Source organism: Haliotis rubra, unplaced genomic scaffold (assembly GCF_003918875.1).
Source record: "Haliotis rubra isolate DU_JTF1 unplaced genomic scaffold, ASM391887v1 Scf556, whole genome shotgun sequence".
NCBI lineage: Eukaryota > Metazoa > Mollusca > Gastropoda > Lepetellida > Haliotidae > Haliotis > Haliotis rubra.
The window spans coordinates 704,416-726,457 of record NW_025767253.1 but is presented as its reverse complement, the minus strand read 5'-3'; the positions used below and the strand labels follow the sequence as shown (position 1 = coordinate 726,457).

The 22,042-nt window shown below is 39.1% G+C and overlaps 1 long non-coding RNA gene across 1 annotated transcript; it reads left to right on the top strand.

Annotated features, from left to right (window-relative positions):
• The first annotated feature begins 18,994 nt into the window (after positions 1–18,994).
• Positions 18,995–20,355, top strand: LOC124253850. The gene is made up of 2 exons (XR_006892311.1): positions 18,995–19,087; positions 20,267–20,355. It is a non-coding gene; the product is annotated as an uncharacterized LOC124253850 (long non-coding RNA).
• The last annotated feature ends 1,687 nt before the right edge of the window (positions 20,356–22,042 follow it).

The following is a 22,042-nucleotide window of genomic DNA, read 5'->3' as shown; positions in this document are numbered from 1 at the left end:
AAACGCTACCAACTTTTCAAAATTACCCTGTGAAGAAACCACAAACACTAGAAACATGCAATAAAGTTTATTGAGACGACTGACATAAAAAGTTATTTGATGATTGTCAACAATTATAAATAACGATATGGTACCAATGTTACAGAGGATTCTTTTAACGACACTTCAGCAATTTCATTTTCATTTTTTTACACATAAACTTCTGCTAAAGAAAAGTCTATAGCAATGACTATGGTGAACTCTAGTAGCGAGTATGGCCTCCTCGCGCCTCAAGACATGCATAGACCCTTCTACGCATTGATGACGTCAGTCGTCTGACGTCAGCAGGTGGAATGTTCCGCCATTCTTCTTGGAGGGTGTCAGCGAGTTCTTGACGGTTTGTTGGGGGATGTTGACGGCGCCGAACACGACGATCAAGAGCGTCCCACAAGTGCTCGATTGGTGACATGTCAGGGGAGCATGCTGGCCACGGAAGAACATTAACGTTGTTTGCTTGAAGGAAGTTCTGTGTAATTCTTGCCACATGGGGTCTTGCATTGTCATGCTGAAGCAGGATGCCCTGTTGGCGATTGCGCAGAAATGGCAGTACTGTGGGGCGAAGAATGTCATCGATATACCGTCTGGCCGTCAGGTTGCCATTGACGATGACCAGTGGCGTCTTTTGTTCTCCACAAATGCCTCCCCACACCATCACACTTCCCATTCCATAGGGAACGACCTCCTGAACGCAACAGGCGGCCTGTCGTTCTCCAGTACGACGATAAACCCGTGCCCTGCCATCGTTTCGGTACAAGAGAAATCTGCTCTCGTCGCTAAAGAGCACTCGCTGCCATTGACGTCGCTGCCATCGTCGTACTCGCCGTACCCACTCCAGTCGTCTCTGTCGATGTGCCTGGGTCAGCCGCTGTCCCCGGAACGGTCTGTAAGCCCTGATGCCAAAAGCTCTAAGCCGCCTGGTCACTGTGTGTCGACTGACACGACGACCTAACGCCAACGCCGCCGATGACGTCACCGTCAGGAAACGGTTGCGCAAGTGCAATGTGCGCAGGTACCGGTCCTCGCGTGGTGTTGTAACCCTGGGTCGGCCAGTTCTGGGTCTATCAGTAGTCTGGCCAGTCTGTCGATATCGTTGGACGAGTCTGACACTGTTACGCGGTGACAGCCGAGGGTTTGAGCGACGTGGTCGTGAGTGGCGCCCATCTCCAACATTCCCAATGCTCTTTCTCGCTGCTGCGCTGTCAATCTCGGCATTCTTCTGGTGTCGTTTTGAGACAATGATGCTGTGCTTGCCTTCTGCATCGAATTTATACCCCAGTCGAACGAAAATTGTATTTTAATGACTAAAAACGTGCATTTCATGTTTTTGTTTGGAAGTGTACAAAGCAAGGATTCTGTTCCAATTTTTGTTTGTAAACACCTAAGATGTGTTCGGGTGATATAGTTCCTGTACCTGGAAACTAAAATTTTTTTTTAGTAATTCATATTTTATAATTTTTTTGTTTGTAGCGTTTCTTTTGTACTTAAGTTATATATGCCTGACCACCCGATCCCGTTAGTCGCCTCTTACAACAACAAGCATGGGTTACTGAAGATCAATATTCTAAACCGGACCTTCACGGGTCGCTTCCAGTAGAGAAGGGGGCGGTGGGGTAGCCTGATGGTTAAAGCGTTGGCTCGTCACGCCGAAGACCCGGGTTCGATTCCCCACATGGGTACAATGTGTGAAGCTCATTTCTGGTGTCCCCCGCCGTGATGTTGCTGGAATATCGCTAAAAGCGGCGTAAAACCAAACTCACTCACTCCAGTAGAGAAGGGCTCGTCTGACTCTAAAGCTCATAGGCGGATCCAGAGGGGGTGGGGATGGGTCGGCCCCCCTCCTTTGTCCTGAAACTTTATTACATGACCATTGAAACTCTCGTGAAAACGGGTGAAAATTAACTGTATCTCCCACCCTTTCTCAAAAAGTTGCATCCGCCCATGTATTGTGGCATTTGCCACAGAGATTTCATCAAAAATAGAATCTAGTTCTAGTCTAGATAGATAGAATCAACATGTCGAGATTGTCTCAACTCCAGGGTCCTTTGGGAATACTTTATTTATCTGTAGACATATTTTACTTTTGAATAAGCTATCTGTACTTCGGGGAATAACTGCGATTTTCGTTAACATGTAGTATCATCATGGATTTTAAGCTACATACACACAAACATACACACACACGCGCGCATACACATACACACACGCGATGTGTTGTAAAACAAATTCGTAACGTTGAAAAGTTTTTTATCATGAGTTCAATAAATGATGAAACTCAGTGAAAATTGGCGAATTCTTACCAAAACTTTACACCAAACGCAGCTGTTCACATGCTAGATATTTGTGCACATGCTTTTCAGCAAGTCGATGCATGATCCTCGTGCAATTCATCTACATTAGGTTTGCAGTTGGTTCACCCAAGTTAGTGGAGAATTCATCTTTGATGTAACCACATGTATATACATAACATATAGTGAGTGTTTTAAGTGAGTCTAAACTTTTGATGAGTAGTATGTATTATGCATGCAGGCATACATACACACGCATACATACATACACACGCATACATACATACACACACGCATACATACACGCATACATACACACACGCATACATACATACACACGCATACACACACGCATACATACGCACGCATACATACATACGCACGCATACATACATACACACGCATACATACATATACACACATACATACATACATACATACACACACACACATACGATTTTATTTATTCAGATTTATCATTATATAAGCTATAACACCACAGTAAGTCGTGACATATAAGACATAGATGTATTCATACACTGCTAAATATTCTTGAAAATCTTACCGGTGTCTCGTCTTCCAAAAAATAAAAGCTCCGATCGTCAAAAGAAAACCAGAGAAAACAAAGAATGTTAGTTTCATCTTCAGCATGGTGAAAACGTGGTCCTGCTGTATGTTGCGACATAGGCTACTTCGTCTTCCGCTGTGGCTTGCACGACTATTTGATCATATTTGCGTCATTTGATCAGTTGAAAGCTGTGCGCCCCCCAATCGTGACACATGCCCAGGCGATATAATGTAAACCCTGGCATAAGGGTAAATCATAAGAGAGTTTACATTTCTAACCAAACTGGGGGGTGTTTTCTTTGTGTCCAGTGTTATAGTGTTGTTTACTGATAATTTGGCATATTAATATGATAGTCTAGTTGTTATATTGTCTATCTTGAAAGAGCGGGGGAGAGAGAGAGGCGGAGAGAGAGAGAGAGAACAAATAATACTAAAACAGACATCTTTCTAGCCAATACTCTTACAATGTATGTTTGGGTACTTTTATTATGTGCTTTTAATGCACTTTGTGATAAGCAACATATTGTTATTTTATATAAATATCGTTTTACATCGTCTCTCAAAACCAATCTTTGGGTGGCTCGCTGTACTTTTAAGTAAATTCTATGTTTGTATTTTATATTAAGAGGTGAGACGAAAATAAAACATCTGTCTGTCTGTCTACCACCCTAGCCCCCCTTTCCCCACACCCATCCCCACCACACACATACAGCCCTTACACACCCCACTCAAACCCTTCAAACATTTAATCCCTATACTCCTGCCGCTAATGCACACACTCATACCGCGTACAATCACCCCTACCCTAACCCCCTGTCAACACACTCCAGCACTCATCACCTCACTCTCACATTATACTAAACTGTTAAGCCCACTCAGACCTTTTACCTCAACATACACACCAAATGAATGCTAAAAGCTAACACATCCATCATCACTACACACATCCCAATCCCCCACTGCACCCCACCCCACCCCACCACTACACTATACCACCCCACCCTTTACAACCACCCCCACCTTTACAAAAAAAACACACACACTACCAGCTATGCACACTTTTACATATTTCCCCATTAAGCTAAACTCACAATCACAAGAATACGCTCATCACATTTTACAAATTCATCATGAATCATTTATTCGTTCATTCATGCAAATAGATGTATTCCTACATAAAAAGTTACAGGACCATAAAAAGCTTTAGTCTGGCAGTCCCATTTCTGGCAGTGAGATTATCACACCTTTAATTAGTCCAGCGAGTTGTCCCATATCTGGCAGTGCGACTTCCGTGAGTCCCATTTCTGGCAGTATGCTGTTCACACCACTTAATTGATAGGTAATAAATTACTAATTGGACTTGAGTGACTTAAGTAGGCTAATTAAATGGATTAACTTAATAAGTTCATAAATGTTCAAATGGGGTTTAACTGCTCGCTTTGCCAGACGACTGTCGAGCCTTCACATCCGTTGTTCGTCCTGGTCCTGGTTCCAAATTCTCACGGGAAAGCTGCCATTAATCCAAATATCCATGAAGTATCCCAACACGAGCTGAATTCGACGTTCTGGGCCCCGTTCCTCAAAGCGATCGTAGCGCTACGACAGTTGTAAGTATATGTTAAAGTATGGGAGTTACGATCATCTTAGCACTACGATCGCTTTGAGTGAGTGAGTGAGTTATTATTTAACGTCACATCGGCAATATTTCAGCCATATCGTGACGAGAACATTTGATATTGAAATAAAATATATGTATATTATAAAACACCTGCCGACGAAGGACAGTAAAACAACTAGAGTATCACAGATATACATGTAAAACTAGTAATTGAATCTAAAACATTTTAACTATAGGGGACAACACAATATAAAAATGGGCTATAGATCGCCACCAACTGAAGGTAGATCACCATGCTAGGAGCCATGGGGACTTACATTACTTTTGCTACCTGCCTGGATCCTAGCTGGATCGATCGCTTTGAGGAACGGGGCCCTGGTGATTTCGACGATTGCATTGCTCGCGCTGTATCGGGTGAGTATGTTTGTGCGATGGAGCGCACAAACAGTTTCACTGCATTCGTGACCAACTCGTGTTATTCCGGGACAGGCCGAATAGCGACTCGTGCCCCTCTGGAAGTATTTCATATATTGGCGCATGAACATCAGAACTACTTTAAACAAGAACGATTACCAGCTGTTCACCTTATACATGTATATCCAATTATGTTATTTTTCTAATAGGGATTAAAAATCAAAAATGGGAATTGTTTTATTGAATATACAAATAAAATCATAAAAAATGACTTAAAAATGTTTCTCAAACTGAACATTCGTGTATCCTTGCTGTCACACCCCTTGTGGAATTCTTTAATTGAATTCGATGATAAAAAAATATGAATGACCAAAACACAGTGAGACTAAAATATCCCCAGAGCTGTGAAATATAAGCCCAATGTTAAAGATTAAGGTTGATCAGTTACATACAAGTACGATATTATTGTTTTGAAACTCGAAGCGATTATAATTACATGTCCTAAAATTGGTCGAAGCGCACGTACAATCTCCATAACAAGCCCGCAAGATCGTCAGAAATACACTCCGTTGGACCCATTTTCACAAACGCCACTTTCCTCCGAGCCCATGAAAATTCGTGTTATGGGCGGTACTACATTACCCAATCAATTTTATAATTTCAACAAAATGTCAACTTTATCTTGGCAGGAAACTGCAACCAATAACGTTAAAACACAACATCACACGTTCTTATTTGTACATGTATTTATTGTAGAATAGGACCATAGATCTATATGTATTACTTCAACCATTTAGATATTCTTTTATTAGAAACGCAGTAAATGTGAATATCAACTGTTGTAAATAAACACTAAACTGAATTTGAAACTATGACTAAAGAATATATTAATTAATTAAAATATTAAAACATGATTAACTTGGTGCAACACAAACTGCATAGTTATGTTGTCTATTTAGGATTTAGATTGTAAATGAAAAACATAAAATCATACAAATCTGTACACAATCTTAAAATAACTCCGTAAACTGATATTTAAATATCCATGAAGTGTATTATACATTGGATATATATTTCCATAATTTCGTCTCATGTAATTTATTACATGTTAAATTTGATCATTTGCGACCCTATTATGGATGCATCTCAGTAAGGTTCAATAATTGGTCAAGATCTGATCCAAATTGCAAAATACCTCAGTGGAGATTCTGATGTCATAAACGATTTTATAATTATTGTGACACCAAAGTTCACCATGTGTTCAAGGGGTTTGGCCATGGGAGCTCATTATCAAATGACCGAGAGATAATTTGGAGTAGGTATCATCAGATGTGAATACAGGAAGATTGTATTTCAAGCATGCACACCTGTATAGAAGAAGTCAGCAGCCATCACATTAGACTTATTCACATCTTCACCCAGAGTTTGCACATCATTCAAAGGCTCTTTCACTTTCTTTCGGCTTCGATGAAGACAGCTGATGAGAAGCAAGTAAACCATCTATTATATGGTCTCTGGTCCCTGAAACCCTTAACAAACACAAGCCATGATGTGCCCAACTAATTGGCCAAGCTAACCATCCAAGATAAAACCTGTGTGCGTCTTCTCTGACAAATGAGGGATGAATTTACCTAGGTAGTTTATCATACCCAAAAACCTCTGGACATCTTTCTTACAGGTAGGTCTCTGCATAGATTGTATTGCTTCAACCTCTCGGACATCTGGCTTCACACCATCATTGCTGATCAGAACGCCAAGAAATGTCAACTCGGTGATCCCCAAAACACATTTGTCTGGGTTAAACTTCAAGTTATTCTGACGTGCGATATCAAGAACCTGAGAAAGATGTTTATCATGATCTTCAGGCGTTGAACCTGACACAATAATGTCATCCATGGAGGTATCTACACCTTCTACTGAATCAAACAAGGCGTGTATCGTCTTGTGATATATTTTGGGGGCAGAAGATATGCCAAAGGGGAGCCGTAAGAATCTATATCTTCCAAAGGGTGTGGTGAATGTACAGAGCTTAGAACTCTCCTCATCCAGCTGCAGCTTTAGTTGCCAAAATCCAACTGATGCATCAAGTTTACTGAAATACCGTGCATTCGAGAACTTTGCAGTGATTTCCTCTCGTGTAGAAAGTTTAAAATGTTCCACGTTTAATGACCTTATTTAAGTCTTTAGGGTCGAGACAGACTCTCAATTGCTTGTTTGGCTTTTCAACAATTACAAGAGGACTCACCCAGTCTGTTAGCTCATTCACCTTGGTTATGACGTGAAGCTTCTCCATGCGGTTGAGTTCTTCCTTCAGTCGGTCATGCAAAGCAAAGGGTACTCGACGACATGCGTGCACAACAGGCGGAACATCATTGTCGAGCTTGATGTGGTGAACACCGGGCAGATCACCCAGACCCTGGAACACGTCTGCATAGTTCTGAAACACTACATCTCCGTCTAAAGGTAACTCAGAACCAACAGAGAGAACACGACGTACCAAATTCAGCTGGTCACATGCTTTCAACCCTAGAATAGACTGAACATTTTCTGTAGTTACAACAAACATGAGATCAATTTGTGTGTTCTTGTGACAAACTGTAGCTGTAAACTGACCCATTACAGGAATATCAACCAGAGTAACCAGTGGGTTTAGTTCTGGAGGGACGCAGTCTTGGCTTGTCAAGTAGCCTGTTGAAATCTTTCTCAGAAAGGATATTAGCTTGAGCACCTGTGTCAAGTTTTAAGTGGCAAGAACACGTTATTGACTTGTAAGGAGACTATCCAATCTTTGTCAGAAACGACATCTGTATCAATTGAATCCTCAAAGTGTTCATCTTGGGTTTCCTCAAACAAACTCTAGCAAAGGGATTCTTTTTCTCACATTTATCACATGGTTTTCCAGATGCAGGACATCTTCTAGGAGCGTGTTTAAATCCACAATAGCCACATGTATCAGATTGCTCAGACGAACGGGAACCAGAACTCTGGGGCTTTTTTGTGTTAGATTTTCGATGGCCAGATTTTGATTTTGACAGAATGTACCGATGGGGAGTCTAGTGGATGAAGTTCCTTAACTTGGACTTTACTAGCTTCAGCAACTCTGCACATAGTGACAGTCTTATCTAACGTTAAATGATCTTCACGCAAGAGCCTTTCCCTGAATGCATCACTTGCAATGCCACAAATTATCCTATCTCGGATGAGAGAATCATGCAAATCTCCAAACTCGCATGTTTTTGCTCTGCTCTGTAACATACTGGTCTATTTTCACCCCTTCCCTCTGGCTACAGGTAAAGAATCTGTGCCTTTCAAAGGTAATGTTACGTTTGGGAATGCAATAAGCTTCACATTTATCCAAAATTGGCTGAAGTTTCATAGCATCCGCGTCATTCTCAAAATGAAATGTGTTATAAATCTCCTGTGCATCTTCTCCAATAGTAGACAATAAAATAGACGACTTCACCTTGTCACCTTTCCCGTCCTTGTCAGAAGCAGTCATAAACAACTGAAACCGTTGTTTGAGCTTACGCCAGTTCTCCGCAAGATTACCAGTCAACAGCAAAGGTGAGGGTGGATGTAGTTTGTCCATTCTCTGACGAAACCACTCTTGACACCATGTAACAATGTGACGCTAGGACGAGGACCAACAATAGACGACTGAACAGCACAAGTTTAATTGAGACACTGAATGCGATGTGTACAAGGTGACACGGTTCGCGAGAAGCACGTGCGAGGCAGGCACATCCGGGTAGGGGGCCGGTCCGGCTCGCCTGGCTCAGTATACATGTAGACTGTGTGCCAGTCTCTTATCATTACAAGGAGGACAATAATTATTACAGTACTTTAACCCCCGTTGAGTATACAGCCACTAAAAATCTGAGTTATTAATTCAAACTTCCAATCATAAAATATCTATCTATTTACAAATGTTAACAAATCTAATTCTTTTAAAAATGCAATAATTAAATGAAAACTTATATTACTAAAAATATCCTTCATTGTTCGTGATTTGAAATAGATATCCCTTGTGATGGAATATTCAACACAGTCAAGCAAGCCATGCTTGACCGTGATTCTTTCATCACAAGGGATACAAAACCGAGGATCCTCACCTTTTAATAGGTACTCATGAGTATATCTTGTGTGGCCAATACGACATATGATGACCTCTTCAAATCTGGACTGACAACCCATGCAGGTGTAACCGATAGTTGGTTTTATATTCATGTAATTTATTGATACCTACTTGGGTGTCCCACTTCTTTTGCATCAGATCACGGATGTAGGTTCTAATGCTAGCTTTGTAATCAGAATATGGAATAAGAAGTGGTGTCACAGATATGTTGAGTGGTGCCTTGGCAGCAAGATCGGCCATTGTGTTCCCAGAAATGCCAACGTGGCTGGGTAACCAACAGAAGACGATGTCGTATTGACCAGTAGCAAGATCATTATACAATTCAATAATTTCGATTAAAAGTGGATGTTTGGAAGAAAGATTTTTGATAGCCTGAAGGCAAGAATGAGAATCGGAAAAGATTATGTATTGTTTATATTTAGGGTGTTTATTAATATATTTTAAGGCTGTTAATATTGCGTTAGCTTCTGCTGTGAAAATAGAGCTGTTATCAGGCAATCGAAAAGCTATTGTTCTGGATCCAATGACAGTGGCACAAGCTTCTGCACCACCATCCTTGGACCCATCTGTAAATAAGGATGTGTATGTATTATATTTATTTCTTAATTGACTAAATTCTTGTTTATACTTAAATACATTAGTTTCTGATTTTTTAAATGTGGTTAATGTTAAGTCAACGTGTGGCCTCACTAATTGCCAAGGAGGAGAAGAAAGAAGACGGGAAGGAGATATATTTTCCAGCTCAAGGCCGGCAGAAGAAATGAATGATTTAATTCAGAGCCCAAGAGGTGGAACAAGAGAAGACTTCTTGTTGTACAGATCCTCATAGAGGGGATTAAAGACACAGTTATATGCAGGGTTCGACTGTCTAGAGTATAGTTTAGTGATATATTGTAAAGATAATTTGATACGGCGTTGGCTAAGAGAAGGCTCGTCAACTTCAACGTAAATACTGTCAATAGGAGAACTTCTGAAAGTTCCAAGACAAAGTCTTAAACCTTGGTGATGAATAGAATTAAAATGAAAAGTTTAAGGTTGCTTTTACAGACTCCACCATAGTGAGTGAGTGAGTGAGTTAAAATTTAACGTCACATCGGCAATATTTCAGCCATATCGTGACGAGAACAATTAATTTTATGCATAATAAGCAAGGGCAAACTATAAAAACCTGTCAACGAAGGACAGTAAAATAACTAGATTATCACAGATTCGAATTTAAAACTAGCAATCAAATCTAAAACAGTCTAACTATAGGACAATACAAGGTAAAAACCAGCTATATATTGCCAACAACTGAAGGTAGATCACCATACTAGGGACCATGGGGACTTACAGTACATTGGCTTCCTGCATGGACCCTAGCTGGATTTACACCATCCCCTCAGCTATTAGCAATGTTAGATAATCTAGCCATAAATTAAACGAACATATATTCTACGATTAAAAGAGTAGTAGGTTTAAATTTACTTTGAATGTTTTGGGACTTACGTACCCTCTCAGGAGGACAATAATTTTACGCTACTTCAACCCCCTTTGAGGGCACTGCCACTCACAATCTAAGTTACTAATCAAATCTACCAATAATTAAAATACATATATGTACAGAATATATTAATCAAAATTCATTCATTAAATCAATTTCTTTTAAAAAAGAACTTTCCAATAATTATATGAAAATTAACAGTGTTAAAAGATCCTTAACTGTTTTCACATTGAAGTATTTACCCCTTATGATGGAGAATTCAACACAGTCAAGCAGGACATGCTTGACCGTGGTTCTCTCATCACAAGGGATACAAAACGGAGGATCCTCACCTTTCAATAGGTATGCATGAGTGTATCTAGTGTGGCCAATACGACATCGTCGCATGATGACCTCTTCAAATCTGGACTGACAACCCAAGTAGGTATAACCGATATAGGGTTTTATTTCATGTAATTTATTGATACCTACTTGGGTGTCCCACTTCTTTTGCATCAGATCACGGATGTAAGTTCTAATGCCAGCTTTATAATCAGAATATGGAATAAGAAGTGGTGTCACAAATTTGTTGAGTGGTGCCTTGGCAGCAAGATCAGCCATTGTGTTCCCAGAAATGCCAACGTGGCTGGGTAACCAACAAAAGACGATGTCGCATTGGCCAGTAGCAAGATCATTATATAATTCGATTATTTCAATTAAAAGTGGATGTTTGCAAGAGAGATTTTTTAATCGCCTGAAGGCAAGAAAGAGAGTCAGAAAATATTATATATTGTTTATGTTTGGGATGTCTTTGAATATATTTAAGAGCTGTTAAGATGGCGTTTGCTTCTGCTGTAAATATAGAGCTGTTATCAGGTATTCTAGAAGATATTGTTCTGGATCCAATGACAGTGGCACATGCCACTGCGCCACCATCCTTGGACCCATCGGTAAATAAGGATTTGTATGTATTATAGTTATTCTTTAATTGATTATATTCTTGTTTATACTGTAATTCGTTAGTTTCGGATTTTTTAAACTTTGTCAGTGTTAGGTCAACTTGTGGCCTCACTAATTGCCAAGGAGGAGAAGAAAGAAGACGGGAAGGAGATATATTCTCCAACTCAATGCCAGCAGCAGAAATATATTGTTGGATTCTTATCCCAAGAGGTGGAACAAGTGAAGGTTTTTTATTATACAAGTCCTCATAAAGAGGATTAAAAACGCAAGTGTGAGCAGGATTGGATTCATTAGAATATAACTTTGTGAGATATTGTAGGGACAATTTGATACGGCGAAGTTTTAAAGACGGCTCATCGGCCTCAACGTAGAGACTGTCAATGGGAGAGGTTCTGAAAGACCCAAGACAAAGTCTTAGACCCTGGTGATGGATAGAATCAAGTAGTTTGAGGTTGCTTTTACAGGCCCCACCATATACGATAGAGCCGTAATCAAGCTTCGAGCGGACAAGTGATCTATACAAATGAAGGAGGGTGGTTTGGTCCCCTCCCCCACTTTGAACTGGAAACGACTTTCAACAAGTCCAGTGCTTTCAGGCATTTGGCTTTTAGATTTTTTGATATGTGGCAGAAAGGTTAAATGCGAATCAAAGATGAGACCAAGGAATTTAGCTTCCTTGACAACTTTGATGGGTGTGCCATTTAATGATAATTCAGGATCTTTATGGGGTTTGTATTTCCTACAAAAATGTAGACAGTTGGTTTTGGATTTCGAAAATTTAAACCCGTTTTCAAGACACCATTTATGAATTTTGTTGAGACAAATTTGTAATTGTCTCTCAATAGTTCGCATGTTTTTACCACGGCAAGAAATATTAAAATCATCCACGAAAAGAGATCCATCAATTGAATCACTTAAAACCTTTGACAGACTATTTATTTTAATACTAAAGAGTGTGACAGATAAAATACTGCCTTGTGGGACACCCTGATCCTGATTGTAATGATCAGACAGGGTAGAACCCACGCGAACTTGAAATTGCCTGTCCGTTAAAAACTGTGATATAAAAAAGAGGCAAACGGCCTCTCAATCCAAAATCGTGTAAATCTCTTAAAATACCATGTTTCCATGTGGTGTCATATGCTTTTTCTAAATCGAAAAAGATCGACACTGCATGTTGTTTTTTAATAATGGCATTTTTAATAAAGGATTCTAAACGCACTAAATGATCGATAGTACTTCTGTTTTTACGGAAACCACATTGAATGTCTGTTAAAAGGTTATTAGTTTCCAAGTACCACACAAGTCGATTATTTATCATGCGCTCCATGGTCTTGCAAACGCAGCTAGTTAATGAGATTGGTCGATAATTCGAAGGATCAGTATGATCACGTCCAGGTTTAGGGATGGGTACAATAATAGCATCGTGCCATGAAGAAGGAAATTGTCCAGAAGTCCAAATATCATCAAAAATGTTTAAAAGGGTTTCTAAGCATGAATCCGGTAAGTTTTTCAGGAGCTGATAATGTATGTTATCAGCACCTGTAGCCGTATCATGAGCTTGATCAAGAGCAGTATGAAGCTCATGAATAGAAAACAGTTCATTGTAATCTTCCCCATTATCTGAAATGAAAGTAATAGTTTTCTTTTCCTGTTGTTTTTTATATAATTTTGGAATTGAGGTAAATAATTCGATGAGGAAGAGTGTTTGGCCAAAGTTTCTCCAAGTTTATTTGCAATATCAGATTGACTAGTTAATAATTCGGCTCCATCTTTAAGATGCTTAATGCTAGATTTAGAACCCTTACCTTTTATTTTCTGGATCATATTCCATACTTTTGATATCGGCGTTCGTGAATTTATTTGTGATACATAATTTCGCCAGGATTGACGTTTATTTTGCTTGAAGGTACGCCGTGCCTTAGCATTTAAAATTTTAAATTTATTCAAATTATGGACCATAGGATGGCGACGGAAATAATTCTCAGCTTTCTTCCGTGCCTTCCTAGCCTGTTTGCACTCATTGTTGAACCATGGTTTTCGTATGTGTGGAATTGCAGAGGATTTGGGGATACACTCATCAGCAATATTAATTAGTTCATCAGAGAAATCCTTTATAGGATCAGTACATTCTATAAAGAGGTCGGGTTTAAGTCTGCTACAACACAGAGCTTGATACAAAGGCCAGTTAGCTTTTTTAAAGTTCCATCTCGAATATGGAGTAATATCAGTTGGGTTTATAGGTTTTAGAATAGTAGGAAAATGGTCACTTCCACATAGGTCATCGTGGACTGACCATTCAAATTCATTTAGTAATTCTGAATTCGTGATTGATAAGTCGAGAGCAGAATAGGTTCCTGTACCAGGGTGTAAATACGTGTTGGAACCATCATTATAAATACATAAGTCATTGTCTGAACAAAACTCCTCCAGTAGTTTACCTTTAGCGTTTGTATTGACACTACCCCAGAGTGGGTTGTGCCCATTTAAATCTCCCATAATAATACAGGGCTTCGGGAGTTGGTCATATAGAGCTTGAAGATCAGTTTTGTGAAACGTTGAAGACGGAGAGATATATACAGAACACAATGTAAACGCAACATGTAAAGTAATTCGCACTGCAACAGCCTGCAGATGAGTAGTTAGTGACACTGGGCTCTGGATAACATTCTGTTTGACTAAGATGGAAGATCCGCCAGTGGCCCTGTCACCCGGAGGTGAAAAACAATGATATGCATTGAAAGAACGCAGGACAAAATCATCTGTCTGTTTTAAATAGGTCTCCTGCAGACAGAACGCTGATGGTGTTAAATCCTGGACTAAAAGCTGCAATTCATTGAAATTAGTCCTTAGTCCTCTGCAATTCCACTGTAGGATATTATGCTGATAACCTATCTTTTAGGGGGATTTATTGGGGATCTACCCCGCACTTGTTTGGTGGGCGACAAGCTATGTGCCCTACTACGGACGTTTTCAGACACGTCCATATCCTCAAGAGATCCATATTTGTTGAATAATTGAATTTGATTTTCTGACCCCTTTGGGGCTCTGCCACTGAGTTTTTTGGTAACATCTGGCTTTTTAGTTTTGGTTTTAACAAGACCTTGTTGAGACTTTGTTGACAACTGAGAAGATGGTTCATGATCAGGGGATGTCTCTGATTGGGTTCGAGATGTACCGGGAAGTGAGTTTACAGTTTGTGTAGACGTAGCAGGCGAGACAGGTTTAGGAGATTCTGTTTTGACCCAGGTTAAGTCTGTCTGACAACTAGCAGATACTTTGGTTACTCTAGATGTTGCCTCAGCCGTTGTTCTGGCAATGGAAGCATAACTGTCTGTCTGTTCTGAGCCGTGGACTAGTTTCTTGGCATCTGCAAAACTAATGTTTTGCGTGAATTTTATTTGATTGATTGCCATTTGCTGTTTCCATACGGGACAGTCCTTAGAGTAAGCTGGGTGGTTCCCTGCACAGTTGATGCACTTTTTTGACAGTACTGTTACAATCTTCTGTTGTGTGTGTCTTTTCACCACAGTGAGCACACACAACAGACAATGTACAAGTATTTACGCCGTGTCCAAACTTCTGACATTTAAAGCACCTGAGAGGGTTTGGAATGTAAGTCTCCACATTGAGGTTACAATAACCTGCCTTGAGAGATTTTGGAGCAATGGGTAAAGAAAAAGAAAACAGATAAGTATTGGTTTTGATGGTTGTATCGTTTTTACGTGTAGAAAAACGTTTAACATAGAGTACACCCTGATCCTTCATTTCGGAAACGATATCTAGTTCCGACATGTCAGCCAGCAATCGCTCACGATCTCTTACGATTCCCTTGCTCGTGTTAAGGGTCTTGTGAGCCGTAACGGTGACGGGAATGCCGACAAAAGTTTCAGTGTTCAGTAGGTTGTTTGATTGGTGCCTCTTGCCACACTCAATTAACAATGCACCAGAACGTAATCTTTTAACATTCTTCACATCGCCAGCAATGCCTTGGATACCTTTAGACACAGCAAAAGGATTTAATTTTAATGGTGTATCATCTTTGGTCTGAATTACAACAAAACGTGGCCAGTAATCAGTTGGTTTGGGCAGTCTAAGTTCGTTGTCAACAGGGTCATTGTCAAGAGGACGTTTGGTTTTTTTGTTTGGAGTTTGATAAGCCATGGTTAGTTTTTAATGGTTCATCATCCGAGCTCCCCACCCACCACGGAGTATCACAAGGACAATGCTAAACACAAGTGGATCTCCAACTTGTAGCACCAAGGATACTCGGATGATATACTCAAGCAGAAAAACTAAAAGATTAATTTTTCCACCAGATTGGCCCATGAGCCACCGCCTTCTGGGTATAGTACTCTAGGCAAATTACAAAATTGAAATATTTACAAATGCAAAAACATAAACATGAAGCCAAGTCAATTCAGAAAACATTTTCCAAAGTGTCTAAAACGTGTGTATCAAAATACGCATACACAGGGCTTGGCATGACCAGCCGATTTATAGAACCGGGCCAGTTCTACCACCCGTCTAGGTGAAGTCAGGGCCGAAGTGGTGTGTTGGGCAAAGGAACACTGTTCCTGGAACCAGTGCCCTCAACCACCAGAATCCCGTCCTCCACCGACACAGGGGCGCAACCCACGGCAAACGGGTTGGTGGACCAAATATCCCCCCGGGTCCACAACAGGGGGTTGAAGGGCGCTTAGCGTGACCCAGCACCCACCACGAGGAGGTGGCCCTTCATGGGTGCCGACTTACCGTTCAATAGTATGCATATTTTTACCACGGCAAGAAATATTAAAATCATCCACAAAAAAGTGATCCATCGATTGAATCGGTTAAAACCTTGGATAAACTCTTGATCTTAATGCTAAATAAAGTAACAGACAAAATACTGCCTTGTGGAACACCCTGATCCTGATTGTAATGGTCAGACAGGGTTGAACCCACTCGGACTTGAAAGTGCCTGTCATTTAAAAAGTTGGATATAAATTTAGGTAAACGACCTCGCAATCCGAGGCCATGTAAATCTTTTAAAATGCCATATTTCCATTACAAAAGTTGTAAAACAGGGCTTGGCGTGACCAGCCGATTGATTGAACCGGGCCCATTCAAGCGCCCGTCTAGGTGAAGCAAGGGCCGAAGTGGTGTGTTGGGCAAAGGAACACTGATCCTGGAACCAGTGCCCTCAACCACCCGTCCTCCACCGACACAGGGGCGCAACCCACGGCAAACGGGTTGGTTGACCAAATATCCCCCCGGGTCCACAACAGGGGGTTGAAGAGCTCTTAGTGTTACCCAGCACCCACCACGAGGAGGTGGCTCTTCCCGGGTGCCATTTGTCCTCAGAGATCAAACAAAGCGATTGAAATCCAACCATTGAGTAGAGATAGCGTTTATTTTCATGTACATTTTACGCACACAACTAGTACATAAAACATAATGGTTTGCTGTATATGTAAATATAATCTTCACCTTGATACGAATGAATATCCAAACAAAAGTACACGTATTACAGAATTCACGAAGTGACACTATACTGAATTATTATATTGTATAATCTTGCAGTTGAATCCCCCCAAATATTTATGAAGGTGGGCGTGCCTATATTTATACTGAAAGTAAACGAGGTGCGTAAGATTACAGATGTGCATCTATGCATAACGTTACAGCGAGGGGCGTGACTCCATAAGGCAAGCTGTCCAATGATATAATAGCGCATCTGTTTATTTTACACTTGTCACGGGACAAACCTTTCAACAAGGGCGTAACTACATATGCATTCTACCGGAGGCTGTTATTTCAAGGTCGAAAGAGGTGTTCAGTTATCTCATTACTGTAATCTGATTGAATGATTATACGCATGTGTATCGATACCGTAACTATCCAGCTTTTATTGACGATGGATCAATAGAGACTGAGTTCATTGATACACGTGATAATTACACCGGATTTGATAATTGCAGAGATCAAATACAAATGTGTTACACAAAGCTCATGTAAATTGCATAGAAAACTGACAATTCAAATCAACGTGAAACTTTCAACAGGTTGAACAAAAATACTTGAAATACCTTTTGTATGGTTTACATGTAATAATTTATGATATTACTTCTGTGTATGTCTAAGAATTTTTGGAATTACCAACTTACTGTGTTTTGTAACAAACGTAGTAAAAGATTTCATTGTTGTAATAACACTGACATGTATATATATTCCATGCAAAGGCGCGACCTATCACTTTATATTCGATTAGGTAACATTATCAACTTTAGATTATGGAAAATAATTAGTTACAATTCAGCTAGCTTTAAATTGGTAAGTTAATATATGTCTAACCTATTCGAATAATTATTTGTGTTTATACAATATATTTCATTATATGAAACATGACAACGCAATAATACCTAAAAGTAGATTCAAACTATTCTATTGTGTTTGAATTCTTTGCATGCCCTTGACATTTCGTATATTATTTCCTATTTATTAGGAAGGTGAAGAAAATATAATCTTCAGTAACCTCTAAACCATTACATCTAATTCAATCAATGGGCATAAGAAGTATTTTAGTATCCATTCCCATTGAAGAGTACCGGACACTTTACCTCTGTAAAAACATCGTAATGTGTTCATTTGCCAAACGCTGTATAAGCCTATGAAAATGATTAGCAATTGCTATCAAAACACTTTAAGTACTTCTTCTGATTGACACTAAAGGTAGCATCTCTCATAAGAAAAGCTAATATTTGCTCAGTTTTACTAAATTGGTTGAAATAATAGGAACAGTCCGATGTTTAAAAGTACGACACACATGTGCGTCTCTCGCTGAATGAGAGGTGCTTTCTGTTGTTGCACATGTGCGTCTCTCGCTGTGAGGAGTTAATTAATTTTCGCACATGTGCGTCTCTCGGCCTTAATGAGTTATAAAACGTTTCATAGTGGTTTCTCATGGAAATGTTTCATGAAAACGTTTTTATAATGTTTCCATGTTATTTTGAAACGTTCAGAGTAACGTTATTAAAACGTTATCAAGACACAAAATCCAAACTTCTACACACCAACGTTTTAGAAACGTTATTGAAACATTGGCGAAGGATTTCCTAAAGTTTGATTGAAACCAAATCACAACCTGGTAAAATCGTTATTGAAACATTTTGAGGTAAACATTTCCTGATAACTATGTCTCCGTTCACTGCAGGAATGCATATTAACTTGTAAATAATGGTTATGAAACTACAGCTGTACGTAAATATTTGTGAGAAATTCTAAATTTTTGAAAACTGTTCTGAACATTCTGTTAAGTGTAATAATATGTCATGTGTCTCATTACAATCACTGATTTTTGTATTGTACTATTTAATAGATCCAACATTTTATTGTAATCACCCGATTACTGCTGTGCGGTTAGCCTTCTCTGCATGGACGACTTGCTATCTTGCATCTCGGTGCCAGCTCTCAGGAATTTTCCCAGATACTTAATCAGGTCAGAGCAGGAAGCCGTGCGTTCAAAATCGGACTCTGAACATAGCTGGTGGAAAGTTCCACCACACGTAGATGTAGAAGACTGTCCATTTTACTCTTGTGACAAGACGACAGCTTTATTAAAGGAGGTAATTGCATATTCACATTATTGTTCTAAAACGTCAATTTGTACAGTCAAATGTTTTCATCACTTAAGAATTTCAGGCATATTCTATATCTTACCTTGTGAACGTTCATTCTTTGTTTGTAACAGTACGTATTCCTATGATGTTTTCTCATCATATGTGTGATATATATAACTTGTGACATAACATCTTTGTGTCGATTAGTATAAATTTACTTGCAGTGTTAGAATGAGTGTTTTTGTTTACTACATGGGCATCAATGTTGACAAGATCAAAATCAATAGTACAAGGAAATGTGAAAACCTGTTTTTGTTCAGGTTTGTAGAGTGGTAAATTAATAAATGCACATTCATATCCAAACTATGTTACAGTATGTCTGTGTCTGTGTTTGCAAATAATATGATGTAGAGTCATGGTAATATCAATTAAATTGCAAACAAACGTCGACTATTAACTTAACTATGATGTTACCATTCATTAAATGACCAAAATGTAGACATGATTTCAAATGTAGGAATATTCCCTGTTTCCTCTGTCCAGTATCCAATCTGCCGACACAGATTTAGTCACGTAGACACTCTTGCTTATCTGCGATGTACAGGAAATCAGGGGATAATGTTACATTCGAGTCTGTGACCCCAGTTCGTTATTTTATAGCGTAAACAATACGTCACTTCCCTAACAACCAGACTGTGATTCCTCACAACAAATGTCAGCCCCCTCATAAGTAAATATAGTATTCGACTTTTAAACAAGAAATGAAGATGTGACATGAAGAAATAGTTTTACATGAAAGGTTTATCCTGCCATTAAAAGACAATTAATCATTTTAATTTGGGTCAACTGTAAGAAATACAGAATATTCAGTCCAGTAAAACTATTGCGGGTAACAACTTTCTTCTGTAAATGACGCCCGTATTTTGGGAAAGTATCATACAATATAACCAGATGAAATCAGTTGCACTTTTTGTCAAATTGGTTGCTAATAAATTCCTATTGTATATGATTAATGGTCTAGATTGATTGATCTGTACTTATTTTGTAAGTTTTCGATAAATACTGATGGGAATTTGCACTCTTCAACATAATTTCACGACACAGAAACATTATTTAGCAGTATTTTAGCATCAACAACAGTGAAGGGACAGTAAATATTTATGGAATTTCTATATGTTTTTTCAGAAGCCAACACAGACGCAAGAAGAGCCCGATGAGAAAGATGACTGATTATTTTCCATATGTATTGATGAAATGAAGTATTCTTTAAAACATATCATTGTTTATCATTGTTTCATTTTTACTAAATAATAACGGACGACATGATTAACAAAGTTACTTACGTGTATGTATTTATTGGGCGGGATTCAAAACATGCTTCACATATTGCACTCACCATATCCAGAGGATGTCGTCAGGGAGATCCATTATCACCTTATCTATTTCTTCTTTGCGTACACATTTTTGCAATACTTGTTCGAAATATTAACGACATAAAAGGTATTCAAATTGGAAACATCGAATATCTTCTTTCTCGGTATGCAGATGACACAACTTGTACACTCAATGGGTCTGAAAGATGCCTCCACGCCGTACTTCAAACTTTTTTTTATCTTTTTTTCTGGTTTAAAAGTAAACACCGATAAACCAAATTTTTATGGATAGGTTCAAAGAATAGATCAAAATTGAAACTATGTCAAGAATGGAACCTAGATTGGAAATATTGGATATTAACAAAATAACATGCCTTGATGAACAACGTGCTTCACATATTGCCCCCCCCCCCTGTGAGAATATAATCTGTTTCTTGGATACGTCGAGCGAACGCCTTAACTACACGTCTGCCCTACATGTATATCTTGAAAGTTTGACAGCAGCTGTGGATGAAACAAGATGGAAATATTTCTATTTGTCAATCACCAATAGTAACAGCCGAATTGATATTATCCATAAAACCTTTAAAAGGTATTGAAATGGCTTGTTTTGAGTCAAGTTGACAAGATGAATGAACATCTGATAACAGGCACTCCTGCTAATGCACACTTAGCTTAGTCATGAATTACAGGACTCTCGATTATTCTTGATTACTCTGTGTACATAGATTTGTTTTAATCATTATTTCATATTTCAAGTCATAATTACGCCTGGCTGAAAAGATTGATAGTTTGAGAAACTGTTGATGGGATTTTTATTTTTATGTTTTTTTTCAGTTTTTATTCTCGGAAAAAAGACGTGTACAAATTGATAGGATGTTACCATGTCTTGAAGGACACATGGTCTGCCTGCTGTAGACGACTACACAAGCTATCTTTTATATCTTAAAATAGCCCTGGGCCCCGTTCCACTAACCGATCTTAACTAAAATCAATCTTAGCAAGTTACGCTAATGTTACAATCGTCTTAGCTAAAAGTTACACCCGTGCCGCTTACCGATCTTAGGCCAATTGTAACTGGTCCTGATCTTACGATCCGATCTGAGTTGTACGAAATGTTTAGCTCATGGGTCACAGGTTCGAGTATCCCTTGTTCCTGAGGAGCGGTCTCACCAGGGGTAACTTAGTGGTCAGAGGAACTGGTAACTCTAAGATCTAAGGTGCAGATAGCTCTTTGGTTTAATGTGCGATTAGCTCACTGTTATAACGTATCGGTACCTGTTGTCTAAGATGCGGACTGGTTTCTGTTCGTTGCAGTATTTGTCAATATACGGGTAGTTACATGATCTAAGGTGCGGGTACCATAGTAGTCCAAGGTACAGGTAGATTTGTAGTATAGGTAAAGGTTAGCTCCGATGTATAGTGAGTGAGTGAGTTAAGATTTTTAGTCACATCGGCAATATTTCAGCCATATCGTGACTAAAGCAAGTTATAAATATAACAACAATTTAAGTGAAATTATAAAATTCTGCCGACGAAGAACAGTAAAATAACTAGATTATCACAGATATAGATATAAAACTAGTAA